General features: G+C 39.7%; 1 protein-coding gene and 1 long non-coding RNA gene across 5 annotated transcripts in view; one reads left to right on the top strand and one right to left on the bottom strand.

The window, feature by feature from the left end:
- MACROD2 (mono-ADP ribosylhydrolase 2) overlaps positions 1-17,782 on the top strand; it is a 2,147,232-nt gene that overhangs the window by 2,014,228 nt on the left and 115,222 nt on the right. The gene's annotated exons all lie outside the window — the stretch shown is intronic.
- Positions 1-17,782, bottom strand: part of LOC122681041 — a 127,433-nt gene that overhangs the window by 6,249 nt on the left and 103,402 nt on the right. The window contains exon 5 of the long non-coding RNA XR_006336877.1: positions 540-634. This is a non-coding gene — a long non-coding RNA (uncharacterized LOC122681041). The remainder of the gene's footprint in view (positions 1-539; positions 635-17,782) is intronic.

Here is a 17,782-nt window from a genome sequence, read left to right on the forward strand (position 1 = left end):
CCATAATTTACATAGCCAGTGTCCTAATGTTAGATTATTTAGTTATTTACAATCTCTCTCTGTGTTATAAATAATACCGAAATGCGGTATTTATATTTTAGATAAATCTGGATGTGTATCTATGATCAGTTCTCAGGACAAAATCTTGATTTGGGGTTGATTTACCGGGAAAAGATTAAGATATTTTTTATCACTTACCTTTATCTTATTTTAAAGATAAAGATTGTGTGTTTATTCAATGAAAAAATAAGCAAAAAAAGAAATGAAAAAATCACTCATAATGTCAATCCCGAGAAATAAACATATTAGTGTGCTAGTATATAAACTTCCAGTCTTTTTCTAGGCTACCACATATATATATATATGTATATATATATATATGAAGTTTTTTTTTGGAAGGGGAGTACTCTTCAATGCATATCCTTTTGAAGTTGTCTTTTAAATATAGCAAAATTGTTAAATTTTTTCCATGTCTTTTGATAGTCTAATATCATTTAATTGTGTTAATTCCAATGAGCAAAAGTCTATAATTTACTTACCCAGGCTCCATTTTGAGTCATTTCTTTGGTTTCAGTTTTAAATTCTATACTAGCCAGGAATATTCTTTTAACTTGGTAAATGTTCATGATCATTCCTGTAAGGAAATTCAAATTAATGAAAAAATGCATACAAATCTTTATTTTTTTCTACAATGAATAGAGTTTGTTCCTTTTTTTGATTTTTTAAATAATATATGTTCATTGTAGAAAATTCAAATAATTAATAGGAGTGTTTAAGGAATAGAGTAAAAACACATGACCAATACAACATTGTAAAGCAATTATCCTCCAATTGAAAATAAATTTAAAAAATAAAGAGTTAAGATTAAGAAAAAAAGAATAAATTCACAAATATAGTCACAGCTCCTGGAGACAACTACCATTTGCTCTCTGAGGGCCATTCTCCACACATCACTTTCTGAATATTTGCAACCACGTAAAATTTTGTATCAATCAGTTATATGACGTGTGATTCTAATATCATTTTCCTTTTAACTTGTTCGCTTCCTTCCCACCTTCCAGATATTCAGAGAGTAAAGCACACCGATTAAGAATCTAGTCTCTGAGTTCAACTCCCAGAGTCCAGATTCCAGCTCTCCTCTGAGTTATGTGACTTAGGACAAATTATTTAATCTATGTGCTCCCCAGTTTCCTCATATGTAAAATGGGAATGGTGACACCTCCATCATAGGATATTGAACTTTAAAACAAGTCAACCCCCTTAAACATGTCAAGGAATGTCTGACACACAGTAGGAGGCACAGAATTTTTAGCCATTTAAAATATATGTGCTTATTTTCTAAAAAATATATCCAAAAATATATCTAAAAATAGATCTAAATATATATATAATATATCTAAATATATTTAATATATAGATATAGATATATATCTAAAAAATATAGTCTATGCGCTTGTTACAGACAGCAAAACTTTGTGGAAACCCCTTGTAGTCATTTGTGTAAATCTAATTCATCCATTTTAAAGCTCAAGTGTACTCCATAGCTTGGATGCACTATAGTTTACTCAACCATTATTCTATGATGAGCAAGCACTTTCTTCTCACTTTATTGCCATACAAACAAAGCTGCAATAGATGTCTTTGCCCATATATCTTTACAAGAAGTGCTTTTATTTGCACGGGAAAAATTCCAAAGCATGCATTCTCCCTTGAGGAGTATATGTTTTTAATAGATACGGCCAAAGGACTTTCTCAGAAGACTATAACAATTAATATTTCTATCAGCAATCATTATTTTTATTTTTCCTAATTTTCACCCGTTCAGTGGGTATAGAGTAATAACTCATGACTTTTAAGATGTCAATATTATTATCCTGATTTTGCCCGTAACTGAAGCTCAGAAAGTTTGAGTGACTGGTCCAGATACCCAAAAGGTAGTCAGGATTTGGAAACCAAATCTGCCTGAACCCAAAACCCAGGCTTCTTCAATCCCACCATACTGCTTCCCAAGTCATACTTCTGGAGAAAGGGATATTCCATGCCTGTGGGAAGTAGGACGCAGTGGGAGGGCAGCGTGGGGAAATGAGACCCAGGCTAGGTCAGCAGGGCACTGAGGCTGAGGCGGCAGCACAGACCAGCCGACTTGGTCCACGTCACGGTCCTGACCCTCATTGTGGCCTTGATTCCTAAGCTGCAGTGACAGTCTTACTTAGGAATGAGGACACAGACACCTCCAGCTATGGACCCCACCAGACATGAAGCTCAGACCACTTTGTCTGGTCTGGTTTATGCTCCCTCATACCCCACAGGGACCCTGCTCTGTAGCCCAGCTCACTTATCTTTCATCCCCTAAACCTCACTGGCCTGCTGTATTCCACCATCATTCTGCTACATCTGCTCATCCAGGATTCACTCCCAATGTCTTACCTTAGTCTTTCACTTCACTGTTCCCTTCCTGTCTTAACTCTTTCTCGCCCTCCCTCTCTCCTTCCCTTTTTTCCATCAAATTATCTGAGCCAACATTTCAAGGACAGGAATCAATCCATATAATACGGGGCAGTTGGCGGAGGGAGAGGAGGAGATCCACATTTTCATCTTTCTTGATTTCTCCTCTCCTTATTACATTTCATCTCATACAAGAGAGAAACAGTCTTTTTGACTGTTTCTTGTAAATCTGTATGAAAATTATCAAGTGCCTTATATCTGTATAATATATATGATATATCCAACTCACTAGGATGTAAATATCTTGAAATCAGATATCAGATCTCATTCATTTTCATGTTTTAGGGCCAAAACAGTGACCTGTGCATCAGTTCAGTTCAGTCGCTCAGTCGTGTCCGACTCTTTGTGACCCCATGAACCGCCGCACGCCAGGCCTCCCTGCTCATCACCAACTCCTGGAGTTTACCCAAACCCATGTCCATCGAGTCGATGATGCCATCCAATTCTCTCATCCTCTGTTGTCCCTTTCTCCTCCTGCCCTCAATCCTTCCCAGCATCAGGGTCTTTTCCAATGAGTCAGCTCTTCGCATCAGGTGGACAAAGTTGTTGGAGTTTCATCTTCAGCATCAGTCCTTCCAATGAACACCCAGATCTGATCTCCTTTACAATGGACTGGTTGGATCTCCTTGCAGTCCAAGGGACTCTCAAGAGTCTTCTTCAACGCCACAGTTCAAAAGCATCAATTCTTCGGTGCTTAGCTTTCTTTATAGTCCAACTCTCACATCCATTCATGACCACTGGAAAAGCCATAGCCTTGACTAGATGGACCTTTGTTGGCAAAGTAATGTCTCTGCCTTTTAATATGCTGTCTAGGTTGGTCATAACTTTCCTTCCAATGAGTAAGTGTCTTTTAATTTCATGGCTGCAATCACCATCTGCAGTGATTTTGGAGCCCAGAAAAATAAAGTCAGCTGCTGTTTCCACTGTTTCCCCATCTATTTCCCATGAAGTGATGGGACCAAATGCCATGATCTTAGTTTTCTGAATGTTGAGCTTTAAGCCAACTTTTTCACTATCCTCTATCACTTTTATCAAGAGGCTCTTCAATTCTTCTTCACTTTTTGCCATAAGGGTGGCGTCATCTGCATATCTGAGGTTATTGATATTTCTCCTGGCAATCTTGATTCCAGCTTGTGCTTCCTCCAGCCCAGCATTTCTCATGATGCACTCTGCTTATAAGTTAAATAAGCAGGGTGACAATATACAGCCTTGACGTGCTCCTTTTCCTGTTTGGAACCAGTCTGTTGTTCCATGACCAGTTCTAACTGTTGCTTCCTGACCTGCATACAGATTTCTCAAGAGGCAGGTCAGGTGGTCTCATAGTCCCATATTTCAGAATTTTCTACAGTTTATTGTGATCCACACAGTCAAAGCCTTTGGCATAGTCAATAGGGCAGAAATAGATGTTTTTGTGGAACTCTCTTGCTTTTTCAATGATCCAGTGGATGTTGGAAATTTGATCTCTGGTTCCTCTGCCTTTTCTAAAACCAGCTTGAACATCTGGAAGTTCACGGTTCACGTATTCCTGAAGCCTGGCTTGAAGAATTTTAAGCATTACTTTACTAGCATGTGAGATGAGTGCAATTGTGCAGTAGTTTGAGCATTCTTTGGCATTGCCTTTCTTTGGGATTGGAATGAAAACTAACCTTTTCTAGTCCCATGACCACTGCTGAGTTTTCCAAATTTGCTGACATATTGAGTGCAGCACTTTCACAGCATCATCTTTCAGGATTTGAAATAGCTCAACTGGAATTCCATCACCTCCACTAGCTTTGTTTGTAGTGATGCTTCATAAGGCCCACTTGACTTCACATTCCAGGATGTCTGGCTTTAGGTGAGTGATCACACCATCGTGATTATCTGGGTGGTGAAGATCTTTTTTGTACAGTTCTTCTGTGTATCCTTGCCACCTCTTCTTAATATCTTATAAGTGGCCCTTGTCTATGACAGGTTCTATATCCAATATTGAGGACCTACTGAGCACAGGTCCTCGATATTGGATGTAGACCCTATCATAGACAAGGGCCACTTATAATTCTCCTAACGTCATGGCCACTTTCCCAGAATGATTGTTACTATTATCGACGCTCGTACTAGAGCAAGTTCCCTTTCAGAATCCTCCTGTTTCAAGAAGTGAAATTTTCCCCAAATGCTGTAAGAACAGAAATAAAAATTCAAGCCATGGACTTACTTGTTTGTTCACTTCAGACTTGGATCCTCTTGTAAGAGAACAAGATAAACTCCTTCTAAATGGTGAATATATATAGACTATTCCCAATGACTGAGGCTAGTTATTTATGCCTAATTTATGATAAGGCTTTTCAGATACGTGCTTCAAATGCTTTGATTATATATGTTTAAAATCAGGTTAAATCGGTCGAAGTAGATAAAATCATGTATCTACTTTTTGGTATTTAAATTATATTTATCTCCCATTTGGTAAAGTTTAAAATATACATATATTTTAATATACACATAATTTAAAATACATACAGCAATTGGAAGGCAAGTAACAGTTGCCATCCAATCACATTTTCACATATGTATTTTTTCTGTTACAAATTAAGTGTGACTATAATTATACATCTGTAGCAGTCAATTCAGTCATGTGATTTCTTGGGTGTATTCTAAAGATCTGGTGAGTGAGGCTTGGAAACAAAATTATCCCAGACTAGGTCATGGGAATTAACTGAGTGGGATGGTAACCCTTGTCCAAAATACAATTTTGGATCAAACTGTTGGTCCTAATAGGTCTGAATTAAGACAAGCATCCCTGTAATCTATTTTCAGATTCACTGGCCTACCTTTTAAGCTCTTTGGGGCAAGTCATGTAGCCTTATAAGCCAAATAAGTTTATTTTGGATTCACATCGCCACCCTTGGGTAACTTTTTTAGGTTGTGCCTCAGTTTTCTCCTCTGTAAAATGGGGATAATAATAGCATTTATATCACAGAGTTGTGAAAACTAAAAGTGCTTGTAACAGCTGCTCCAACATAGTAAACTTTCAGCAGGTGTTGACATTTTTTTTTTATAATTACTGTTATTAAGTGAATGTGTTGGCTTTAGAATTCTAACTACTCCAAATAGGACTCCTATATCTCATTGAATCCTCACCAAATCTATTGACCTGTATAAAGTTAAAGAAGTTAAACTGCAGGTGATGTTCAAAATACTGTCGCTCAGTCCCTGCCCATCAGGGTGAACATGCTCTGGTCCATCATACTGGCAGGGACCTGCTGAATATTGAAAACAACTGGAGTAAGCTAGGCAGACAGGCAGGAACCCTTCACACTCTCTCTCTAGCCCCCATTCACCAAGAAGGATTTGATGGCTGGGTCACCTGGATTCAATACCACTCACAGAGCATCCTTTTGTTCCTTCTGTGGCTGCTTCCGCCTACTTCGTGTTTTAGTCTTTTACAGAAAAGACCTAAAATGGAAGATCTGTACGTCCATATTTTAGGATGCTTTTGCCAACATGGCCTAATAAGGGTAATCATACATCTTTACAGCAAGCATACTCTTGAGAGTGATGAGGGTGCTGTTAATAATTATACCAAGACAAGCAATCACACTGGGACCAGAGGAACCAACATGTGTGCTCGTCCCACCAAAAATGCAGTCTTTTCTTTCAACAAATCAAAAGCATAATATCACTCATACCTATTCAAGAATTTTTGTTGAACTTTGACTCATAAAAATGTACTATTCTTAGAGTATACTTTTTTCTATCTTGTCACTTTCTTGTTAATTAGTATAAAAAATAATATTTGGAACTCCTTAAGAGAGACCCATAAAAGGTATATTCCTAGACAGTCTGAATAAATCAAGAGCATCTGCTAAGAGCAGTTTATTTTTTTTTTTCTGTTTATTCTTTATCAAAGTATAGTTGATTTACAACATTGTGTTAATTTCTGTCATACAACAAAGTAATTCAGTTATATATACATATATGCATTTTTTTTCTATTCTTTGCCATTATGGTTTGTCACAGGATGTTGAATATAGTTGCCCTGCTATAGCGTAGGACCTTGGTAATCCATTCTACAGTTTGCATCTGCGAATCTCAAACTCCATCCCTCTCCCTGGCCCCCTCCCTCTGGGCAACCATGTCTGTTCTCTACGTCTGTGAGTCTGTTTCTACTTTGTAGATAAGTCCATTGGTGTAATATTACAGATTCCACATATAAGTGATATCAGATGGTATTTGTCTTTCTGACTTATTAGTATTTGTCCTTCCATGTTGCTGCCAGGGGCATTATTTCATTCTTTTATGGCTGAGTGGTATTCCATTCTGTGTATGTGTGTATCACATTTTCATCCATTCACCTGTGTATGGGCCTTTAGAATGTTAATAAGTGTTAGTAAATTACAAAAGCTATTCTTGCCTGGAGAACTCCATGGACAGGGAAGCCTGGTGGGTTACAGTCCATGGGGTCACAAATAGTTGGACATTCAGCAGTCAAAACAGTCTATAAACCACAAATTTAAACAAGATAGTTTATACATTACAGGTCTTTTCAGAGCCTTCAACATGCTGACATGCATTGAGAAGCTCAGGGGAGATTGAAGCATGTGGCATTTCTCATTTTAATTGACCAAATTTTTTTTTTAAGTTGTTTTGTTTGTCCTTTTTTTCATATATAAACCATTTTAATCTAACAAATTATAGTTTGGGAAACAACCTCATATCCTATCCAGAAGAATTAAAACATATAAAGTTTTGCTTTTGATAAACTATAATCATTATTATAATGAAAGATAAACACTAGTAAAATAACTTTTGAAAAACGGAGCTTGAGTTTCCTAAATTCATGGCAACACAGTGTTTTTGAAGGAATATTCTCTCGTTTCAGAAAATGTAGCCTGTCAGTTTTTGACAGTAGATTCCATGAGCAAAAATGTGTATCTGCCTCATTCCTAGTGACATTTTGTTGTCATCTGTCCTTTCCACCACTGTTCCCAAGGTGGGTATTTTTATTGAGGGAGAGGCAGAGAATATCTCAGAACTGCTGCTTTGTTAAGACAAAAAGGAAAGAATAACTGACTAGCCGGTGGCAAAGACTGAAATATCTTTTTAATCAAGTATAAAGACAAGGTCTCCTAACAAACATTGATAGCATTTAGCAGAAACTTCTCTTTCATTTAACGGTTAGCTTTCTTTCTCATCCAGAAAGCACAATAACACTCACATACACATCTGTGCATACACAAAACCACACACATGTACATACACTCAGACACTGTTGTAGACCCAACATGAATCTGCGAGACAACATTTCTCCCAGCTTGCTTTATGATTTATGATGTTTTTGTGATATTGGGAGACTCATAAAGATCTAAGTCTTTCAAGAGACATGTTTTTCAAAAGCCGTTAGATTGCTTCAGTTTACCTAAACTATCCATAAATGTTTTCGATGCCAACCATGTTCTGAGGCAGAGTCATTACTAAATATTCCCTCAATGTGTGTGCTCAGTTGCTCAGCCGTGTCTGACTCTTTGCAACCCCATGGACTGTAGCCTACTAGAAGACTGCCCATGAGATTGTCCTGGCAAGAATACTGGAGTGGGTTGCCATTTCCTCCTCCAGGGGATCTCCCTGACCCAGGGATCAAACCCACATCTCCTGCATCTCCTGCATTGCAGAAGGAGGTGATGGTCCATGCTCAGAAGGAAAATATTTTTCTCTTTTTTCCTTCGAGGAATCATATTATGTGATCTGACAAGAAGATATAATAGAATCTCGACAGTTAGAATTATACTTAAAAATTCAGAGCATTAAGAGGTTGGCATTAACGTGTCTGTGTGTGACTATGTTAGTCACTCCGGCATGTCCAACTGTTAGCGACATCATGGAATGTGGTCCTCCAGGCTCCTCTGTTCATAGAATTCTCTTGGCGAGGATACTGGAGTGGGTAGCCATTCCCTTCTCCAGGTGATCTTCCCGACCCAGGGATTGAACCCGGGTCTCCTGCATTGCAGGCGAACGTTTTACCGTCAGAGCAACCAGGGAAGCCCAATATATATAAAATAGATAACCAGCAAGGACCTACTGGATAGCACAGGGAACTAGACTCAGTATTTTGTAATAACCTATAAGGGAACAGAATCTGAAAAAAGTGGTGTGTGTGTGTATATGTGTATATGTATGTGTGTGTATATATATATATATATAGAGAGAGAGAGAGAGACAGAGACAGAGAGACAGAGAGAGAGAGAGATCTAAATCACTGCTGTACATCTTGTACATCTGAAACTAACACAGCATTGTAAGTCAACTACACTTCAATAAAAAAAAAATTCAGGGCATATGGTCACCATATGAACCATAGTGAGTTTCTTTTTACTTGATGAAAAAAAGGCAAACTGTAGGGTAGGAAGCATGATTCACAGAGAGAACCGTTACATAGGAGGGGAAAGGATGAGTGAAGATGGAAGAAAGTAAAAGGTCCTAGGGCCAATTGACATTCCCAAGCAAAGCAAAATGAGCCCACTGCTTCTTGAATTCATGTAATACTTTCATGTTTCCCCCAAAGTTAAATGCAAACATAACTACAACTTACAAGATGTAACATTAGCGACTACACCTGCCTCTCCATTCTTAGCTTACAGAACCCTCTTTCCCCACTATGGCTCCATTTCATTATGGCCTTTTCTGACCATCTTTTTAGGTATGGCGGCTCCTCCACTCAATGTCTGTCCGAGCCCCTTGTAATTAATCCATGACACTTACAGTGACCTGTAACCGTGGACACCTCTCTCTTCTTATGCATCCTTTCTTTTCCCCCAGCTCCCTCTACTCTAACTCAACTTCCATGGAGGAAGGAAAACATGTACATTGTCCATCATCTTATCTTCTAGTGATTCATACAAAGTCAGGCCTTCAGAAATTACCAATTACAGTATAGTTCAGTTCAGTTCAGTTGTTCAGTCGTGTCCGACTCTTTGCGACTGCATGGACTACAGCACGCCAGGCCTCCGTGTCCATCACCAACTCCCAGAGTTCACCCAAACCCATGACCATTGAATCAGTGAGGTCATCTAACCATATCATCGTCTGTTGTCCCCTTCTCCTCCTGCCTTCAATCTTTTCCAACATCAGGGTCTTTTCAAGTGAGTCAGCTCTTAGCATCAGGTGGCCAAAATATTGGAGTTTCAGCTTCAGCATCAGTACTTCCAATGAATACCCAGGACTGATTTCGTTTAGGATGGACTGGTTGGATCTCCTTGCAGTCCAAGGGACTCTCAAGAGTCTTCTCCAACACTACAGTTCAAAAGCATCAATTCTTCAGTGCTCAGCTTTCTTTATAGTCCAACTCTTACATCCATACATGACTACTGGAAAAACCATAGCCTTGACTAGACGGACCTTTGTTGACAAAGTAATGTCTCTGCTGTCTAGGTGGGTCATAACTTTTCTTCCAGTGAGTAAGGGTCTTTTAATTTCATGGCTGCAATCACCATCTGCAGTGATTTTGGAGCCCAAAAAAATAAAGCCAGCCACTGTTTCCACTGTTTCCCCATCTATCTGCCATGAAGTGATGGGACCAGATGCCATAATCTTAGTTTTCTGAATGTTGAGTTTTAAGCCAACTTTTTCACTCTCCTCTTTCAGTTTCATCAAGAGGCTTTTTAGTTCCTCTTCACTTTCTGCCATAAGGGTGGTGTCATCTGCATATCTTAGGTTATTGATATTTCTCCCGGCAATCCTGATTCCAGCTTGTGCTTCTTCCAACCCAGTGTTTCTCATGATGTACTCTGCATATAAGTTAAATAAGCAAGGTGACAATATACAGCCTTGATGTACTCCTTTTCCTGTTTGGAACCAGTCTGTTGTTCTCTGTCCAGTTCTAACTGTTGCTTCCTGGCCTGCATACAGGTTTCTCAAGAGGCAGGTCAGTTGGTCTGGTATCCCCATCTCTTTTAGAATTTTCCACAGTTTGTTGTAATCCACACAGTCAAAGGCTTTGGCGTAGTCAATAAAGCAGAGGTAGATGTTTTTCTGGAACTCTGTCGCTTTTTTGATGATTCAACAGATGTTGGCAATTTGATCTCTGGTTCCTCTGCCTTTTCTAAAACCAGCTTGAACATCTGGAATTTCATGGTTCACATAATGCTGAAGCCTGGCTTGGAGAATTTTAAGCATTACTCTACTAGCGTGTGAGATGAGTGCAATTGTGTAGTGGTTTGAGCATTCTTTGGCATTGCCTTTCTTTGAGATTGGAATGAAAACTGACATTTTCCAGTCCTGTGGCCACTGCTGAGTTTTCCAAATTTGCTGGCATATTGAGTGCAGCAGTTTCACAACATCATCTTTTAGGATTTGAAATAGCTCAACTGGAATTCTATCACCTCCACTAGCTTTGTTCATAGTGATGCTTCATAAGGCCCACTTGACTTCACATTCCAGGATGTGTGGCTCTAGGTGAGTAATCACACCATTGTGATTATCTGGATCATGAAGATCTTTCTTGCATAGTTCTTCTGTGTATTCTTGCCACCTCTTCTTAATATCTTCTGCTTCTGTTAGGTCCATACCATTTCTGTCCTTTATTGAGCCCATCTTTGTGTGAAAGATGCCTTGGTATCTCTAATTTTCTTGAAGAGATCTCTAGTCTTTCCCATTCTATTGTATTCCTCTATCTCTTTGCATTGATCCCTGAGAAAGGCTTTCTCATCTCTCCTTACTATTCTTTGGAACTCTGCATTCAAATGGGTATATCTTTCCTTTTCTCCTTTGCTTTTCGCTTCTCTTCTTTTCACAGCTAATTGTAAGGCCTCCTCAGACAGCCATTTTGCTTCTTTGCATTTCTTTTTCTTGGGGATGGTCTTGATCCCTGTCTCCTGTACAATGTCATGAACCTCTGTCCATAGTTCATCAGGCACCCTGTCTATCAGATCTAGTCCCTTAAATCTATTTCTCACTTCCACTGTATAATCATAAGGGATTTGATTTAGGTCATACCTGAATGGTCTAGTGGTTTTCCCCACTTTCTTCAATTTAAGTCTGATTTTGGCAATAAGCAGTTCATGATCTGAGCCACAGTCAGCTCCTGGTCTTGTTTATGCTGACTGTATAGAGCTTCTCCATCTTCGTCTGCAAAGAATATAATCAATCTGATTTCGGTGTCGACCATCTGGTGATGTCCATGTGTAGAGTCTTCTCTTGTGTTTTTGGAATGTATTTAAATTTAAAAATGTAAAAGCACCAATGAAAATGGTATTATGGTCATCAAGTGATATTTGCTATGTTTAACTCTTTGTAAGACCTTCTGCAAGAAGAAGAAGAAAACATTGCTCTTGGCCTTCAAGAAATTTACAATTGAGATGGAAAAATGAGAACTACAGGCATGTGCTGCATAACAAATATCAGTCACAATAATACTAATTGCAACTAAATTTATGTAATCCTTGTTATCCATTAGATTCTATTCTAAATACTTTACATGTTTTCATTCATTCCATGCTCATCTGTGAGACAAGTGCAGTTATCACCCCACTTTACAGACAAGGAAAGTAAAGCATGGAGCAATAAGGTTGTGGTCAGAGGCCACTTGACTAAGATGCACCACAGCTAACAAACCAGACAGAGTGACAAGTGCAAAGGGGAAGATACGAAGATACACAGGAACACGTTAAAGGACCTTGGGGGCAAGTAGCGTCTCTGGTGTGGGGTTATCTGTGCCACGTGGGTAGAGAATAGGAGTTTTGAGCTGGAATCTGAAAGCTGCACAGATGTCATACAGTAGAAATAAGCTGTTGTGGTTGGGTGGAATAGCATCCGTGAACAGTTGGAAGTAGGACATCGAAAAACCTATTTTCTGTTCAACGAATAGATTCACTTGGCCTTAGTGATAGATCCATTCATCTGCTTAGTAATGCATTGCTAAGGTAGAGCCCTGATTGTCAAGAACTCTTAGTGGCAAGCTAAGAAATTTGAGTCAAATCAACAAAAAGCAAAAATTTTCAACTCTTGGATGCTGTTTGGGTATAAGTAGTTTTTTTGTGTGTGATAGTTGTTGCAAATTCATCGTTCTCTTTCTCCCTCTAATTCCTTCTCAGAAAATCCTCTCTGATTATACCTAATTAGGCTTTTCTTCTCCTTAGCCATCACTGTTAGCATTTGTAGATGCTTCACTATATGCCAAATTAGATTTTCAAGTTTCTGACAGACCGTGCTTTACAAGCTGCAATTTCCCATCTTCATAACTCTGGCCTTCGAATAAACATGTCTTTAATTATTTGTGTAAGTCAAGCTTATACTCAATTCTCTAAAATAGGCACTGTCTGATAGAAATAATTGAGTGTCACAAATACAACTTTAAATTTTCTAATAGTCACATTAAAGAAGAAAAAAGGTGAAAACAATTTTAATAATCTATTTAACCACTCTATCCAAAATATAATACTTTCAACATGTAGTTAATATTAAAATATTGATTAAATATGGTTTATTCTTTTCTCAGAAACTTATTGACCTATTACAAAGAGAACTGATACTCTGCCACTCACCCTAGTACCACTGCAGGAATATTTAAAGTACCGACATGCTTTTTAAAATTATGTATTTATCAGTTATTAGGCTGCAGCAGGTCTTAGCTGCAACAGGCAGCATCTTCCGTCTTCCTTGCGGCATATGGGATCTTTAGTTGTGGCATGTGACATCTAGTTCTCTGCCCAGGGATCTTCAGTGGATCTCGAAGTCTTAGCCACTGGAACACCAGGGAAGTCTGCTGAAATGCCTTTTTTCTTTTTTTCATCTTCTGGCCTCACCACATGGCATGTGGGATCTTAGTTCTCAACCAGGGATTGAACCCATGCCCCCTGCAGTGGGGGCATGGGGTCTTAACCGCTGGACCACCAAGGAAGACCCATGAAGTGCTTATTGATACATAGTGTTTGGCAAACAGTTACTTAACTCCTCTGCTAGCCAATGTGATGGTATTTGGAGATGGGCTCTTTGAGAGGTAATTGGGGTTATATTAAGTCATGAGGGTGGGTCCCTTCATAATGGGATTCTTGTTCAGTCGCTAGGTCATGCCCAACTCTTTTCAACCTCATGACTGCAGCGTGCCAGGCTCTTCTGTCCTTCACTGTATCCCAGAGTTTGCTCAGATTCACGTCCATCATGTCGGTGATACTGTCTAACCATCTCATCCTCTGATGCCCCCTTCTCCTTTTGCCTTCCATCTTCCCCAGCATCAGGGTCTTTTCCAATAAGTCAGCTCTTTGCATCAGATGGCCAAAGTATTATAACTTCAGCATCAGTCCTTCCAAGGAATGTTCAAGGTTGATTTCCTTTAGGATTGACTGGTTTGATCTCCTTGCAGTCCAAGGAACTCTCAAAAGTCTTTTCCAGTACCACAGTTCAAAAGCATCAATTCTTCAATGCTCAGCCTTCTTCATGGTCCAACTCCATGTCCATACATGACTACCGGAAAAACCATAGCTTTGAGTATATGGACCTTTGTTGGCCAAATGATGTCTCTGCGTTTTAATATGCTGTCTAGGTTTGATTTGTGGCTGTATTAAGAAAAGGAAGAAAGGTCTCAATCTCTGTCTCTGAACATGCACTGAGGAAGGGACATGTGAGCACACAGCAAGCCAGGAGGAGGGCCCACCAGAAGCTGGAACAACCAACAGCTCAATCCTGGACTGTTCACTCCCAGAGCTGTGAGAAAACAAATTTCTGTTGTTGGAGCCATTCAGCCTCTGGGATTTTGTTATGACAGTCCTAGCAGACTAATACAGTCAGTCATTGCATTAGGAAAATCTGTGATAATGATTTCTAGACCTCTTAGTTAAACCTAGTCTAAAATAGTAGTAGACTATTTTACTAAAAAGAGTAGATTAAAATAAAATCTTCCTGGAAATAGAAAATAACATTTTACATTAATCCATAGTATATTTCCCATGGTTGTCATAAAATAGCATCTCACAGTATTTGGTTTTAAAACATTTTTCTTAGCATATATGGCAAATCATTGCTCTCATCATACAAATGCTTCTATACACCCCATTTCCTGTTATACCAGATGTTGCCTAATTTTTTCCCCCACCAGGGTCAGTTTTAAAAATGAAGTTTATTAAACTTGTTTTGTTCTGCAAGACCAGGCTGTTCCCCTCTTTAACTCTCTCTAAGTCTCTTGGTCTGCTATCTTTCCATCTGTGTACAAGGTTCATGAGGCTGCTGGACATTGGAAATGGCTAGAAAGGTAAATGTTCTTTTTTTAAAAATGGATGTAAAAGGATATAAATAAATAATTCTTAAAATAATATTTTAAAAAGCACTTTTTAAATGTTTAAAGTATATATACCCAACAAAATTAGAAAATGAACTTGCAAGGTCCAGCATAAGAGTCAGACTCTTAACTTGGTTGGTTGGAAAGTCAGAGAGTGAGGAAAACATTTCATTGAGCCTCAATAACTGATTTGTCATTTGAGAGGCAATAGCCCCTCCATCAGTTCTTCTAGAAATTCAGCTAACAGTCATACACTCAGGGAGCATCCAAGACTTTTTCTTCCTTTCCTTTCTACTCTCCTGATGCTGCCAAGTAACTCTTGATGCTTCTCTCTTCTGCCCCATCCATGGCTTCTGTTTCCTCCTTTCTCCTTGAGTAAATCTCTGCCTTTAAGCCACTCTCTGCTTTGAAACTTTCTCTGTATATTTTACCACCAAACAGTCCAAGTCAAAGGAGCTGGTGGATTCCTTTCATCGTAATCAAATATGAATTCTCTCCTGTTAGGTGGAGGTCTCCTGAGAGGCCACCTTAATTCAGAGTCTGTTGGCCAGTCTACAGGTGGCTGCTCAGGATCCATCCTTCACCAGTCCCCTGTGGTCTAGTGCTCAGGATTAGATGGTACAAAACACCTCTTTCCCCAACTTTCCCTCATTAGATGGCAGACTGTGGCTCAATGTTCCCTAACAAAAGGCAGCGTGGTGTAAGAGAGCTGTAAGTCAGGAGAATAGAGGCAACATTCACATTTTTGCTATTAAACAGTGAAAAACAGGTTACTGACTATCTTGGCTGCCTTGGCTTCAGTTCTGCAGAAGCCAACTCTGAGACAGGGACGCAGGTACAAATTGTTTATTTGGGAGGTGGTCCCAGGAAGCCACAGGTGAGGCTTGGGGAAGTGAGAAGGACATCCAATAAGGGGTACTGTAATGAGCAGGTTACTTCTGAGGGGAACTGGGGCTCCATTCCTCAGAGACATCTGTAGAGAATATTCAGGTTTGTTTGCTTAAGAAATGGGGAAAGGATCCTCCTGGGTCCTTTGGGAGTCAGGAAGCTGGACATTGGCTCCTAGGTACTTCTGGCTCTTCTGGGTCAAGAGTGCTTTTCATCAGAGTCTTGGGAAGCAGCTCATCTCCTGGAACAATTTGTTGCATTCTCAGGGAGAGTCCAGTGGGTATGGGGGATAGGGGAGGCTGGCTATTGCAAGGCTTAGCTGACCTCTCTTCTTTTGTATTCCAACTGCTCTAGCCCTCAAGAGATCAATTCTCCATAGATCTTAGAGATAGGCTTGGGCTGAGAAAAAGTAAGAGATGAGTGGAGTGAATCCAGCTTCAAGATTCCCAATACAACAAACACATAGGATTGTTTAGAATGGCTGAAGCTGTGATTCAATTTGAATATCTCATAGTAGGGGCCGTAGTAAAGTAGCTTATGGCAGATCCAAGTAATGAATCTTTCTGCAGCCATCCAAATTAAAAAGTATATTCAATAACATGTGGGAAAGTTAAAGGGAAACAAAAACAGAAAAAAGGAAGCACACCCATTTTCACTTGAGTGAGTCTGTGGATCTTTCTGGATGTGAGGAACAAAGAGCTGCTCAGAAGTCCTCCAGCTCTTCGAAGCTCACATAAACTGAATAACTCTCACAAGGGCTCCAAGGGCGTATCTTAGTCTACAGACGTGTCCCTTTCCATCATTGGAAAGGAGACTTAAGTTGTGCTCTGACAGGGCAGGTTATAACTGGATCCTTGGAGACTGGAACCCCTGGATCTCAGCAGGTGAGCTCTTGGCATCTCAGCCCCTCTCTCCAAGTGCCTGCCTGAAAACAGCCAGAGCCCAGAAGCTGAAGCAGCTTTGAATCTGGACATAGAGTCTGTCTACTGCCTCAGCTTCTCTGTGGAATAAAATAATCAAGAAGTGTCCCACTGCTAGGCTGTGACCCTGGCAGAGTGAAGATCCAAACCCCTCCGCCTCTCATCTTAGACGACGGTCCTCTCAGCAGTACTGTCTCAAAGACCTAGTATTATCAGGTCAAATTAAACCAAAGTGTAAACAAAACTCTTCTCTTTCCCCTGGTTTATAGATGACTACTTTTAAAATATTTACCTGGCTGGCACTTGGAATCTTGATCCTCATTGTGGTGTCTTTAGTTGTGACATGGGAAGTGCTAGTTGCAGCCTTCGGGATCTAGTTCCCAGGTCAGGGGTCAAACCCCGCATTGGCAGCTTGGATTTTTAGCCACCGGACCGCAAGGGAAGTCCCTCGGTGAACATTTCCATAGAATTGCAAGTCAGTCTGTGTTTGGAGCCATAGCTGCTTTTCACGCTTGTGCCCTGATCAAAGTTTTCTCTCTCTCTCTCTCTCTTTTTTTTAATGATTTACAGAGAGCCTGCAGTGCAAAGCTTAGCAAGGGAGAGGGAGGCAAGAACAGAAAGGCATCAGAGGATGGAGGTCAAGGATAGCAGGTCACAGACAAGGAAACGAGAGCAGATTTGCCTTTGTTTACATTGCCGAAGGGGAAAAATTAACTTGATGGAAAGGGTAATTAAGCATTTCTTTTTGGTCCAGCCCGGTTTCACATCCAGCTGTTGTGTTTCACGTTGTGATGCTCCTTGATGGAGTCGCAGAATGAAATGTGTCATTGATGTCACACAGCACCACTTCCCCCACTGTTAACCTTTCCTTTATAAATAGGGAAAATCTATGTAAAAACTCAAGTAGGCAGATAGCAAATGAAGAGTAGAAAGGTTTACGGAGTTGTTGTCTGGAAAGAAGAGATAATTTGAACAATTCAGCAGATTAGCATTATAAAATCTTTAAGAGGGATTATCTGCCTAGACACCCTCAGGTCCTAAAATGCTGAAACTGAGATTGTATAAAGTGAATGGAGTTTCTCGTTGTAACTCTGGAATCACACCCCCAGACTAGTGCCCATCCACTCATGATCAGTTCTCTTATTTGCTTATATTTGCAAAAACAACTTGCAGAAGAATTCTTACCTCTCATCTTGGAACAAGCTGGTTTACCCAGGTGTACTGTGTG

Source organism: Cervus elaphus, chromosome 23 (assembly GCF_910594005.1).
Source record: "Cervus elaphus chromosome 23, mCerEla1.1, whole genome shotgun sequence".
Taxonomy (NCBI): domain Eukaryota; kingdom Metazoa; phylum Chordata; class Mammalia; order Artiodactyla; family Cervidae; genus Cervus; species Cervus elaphus.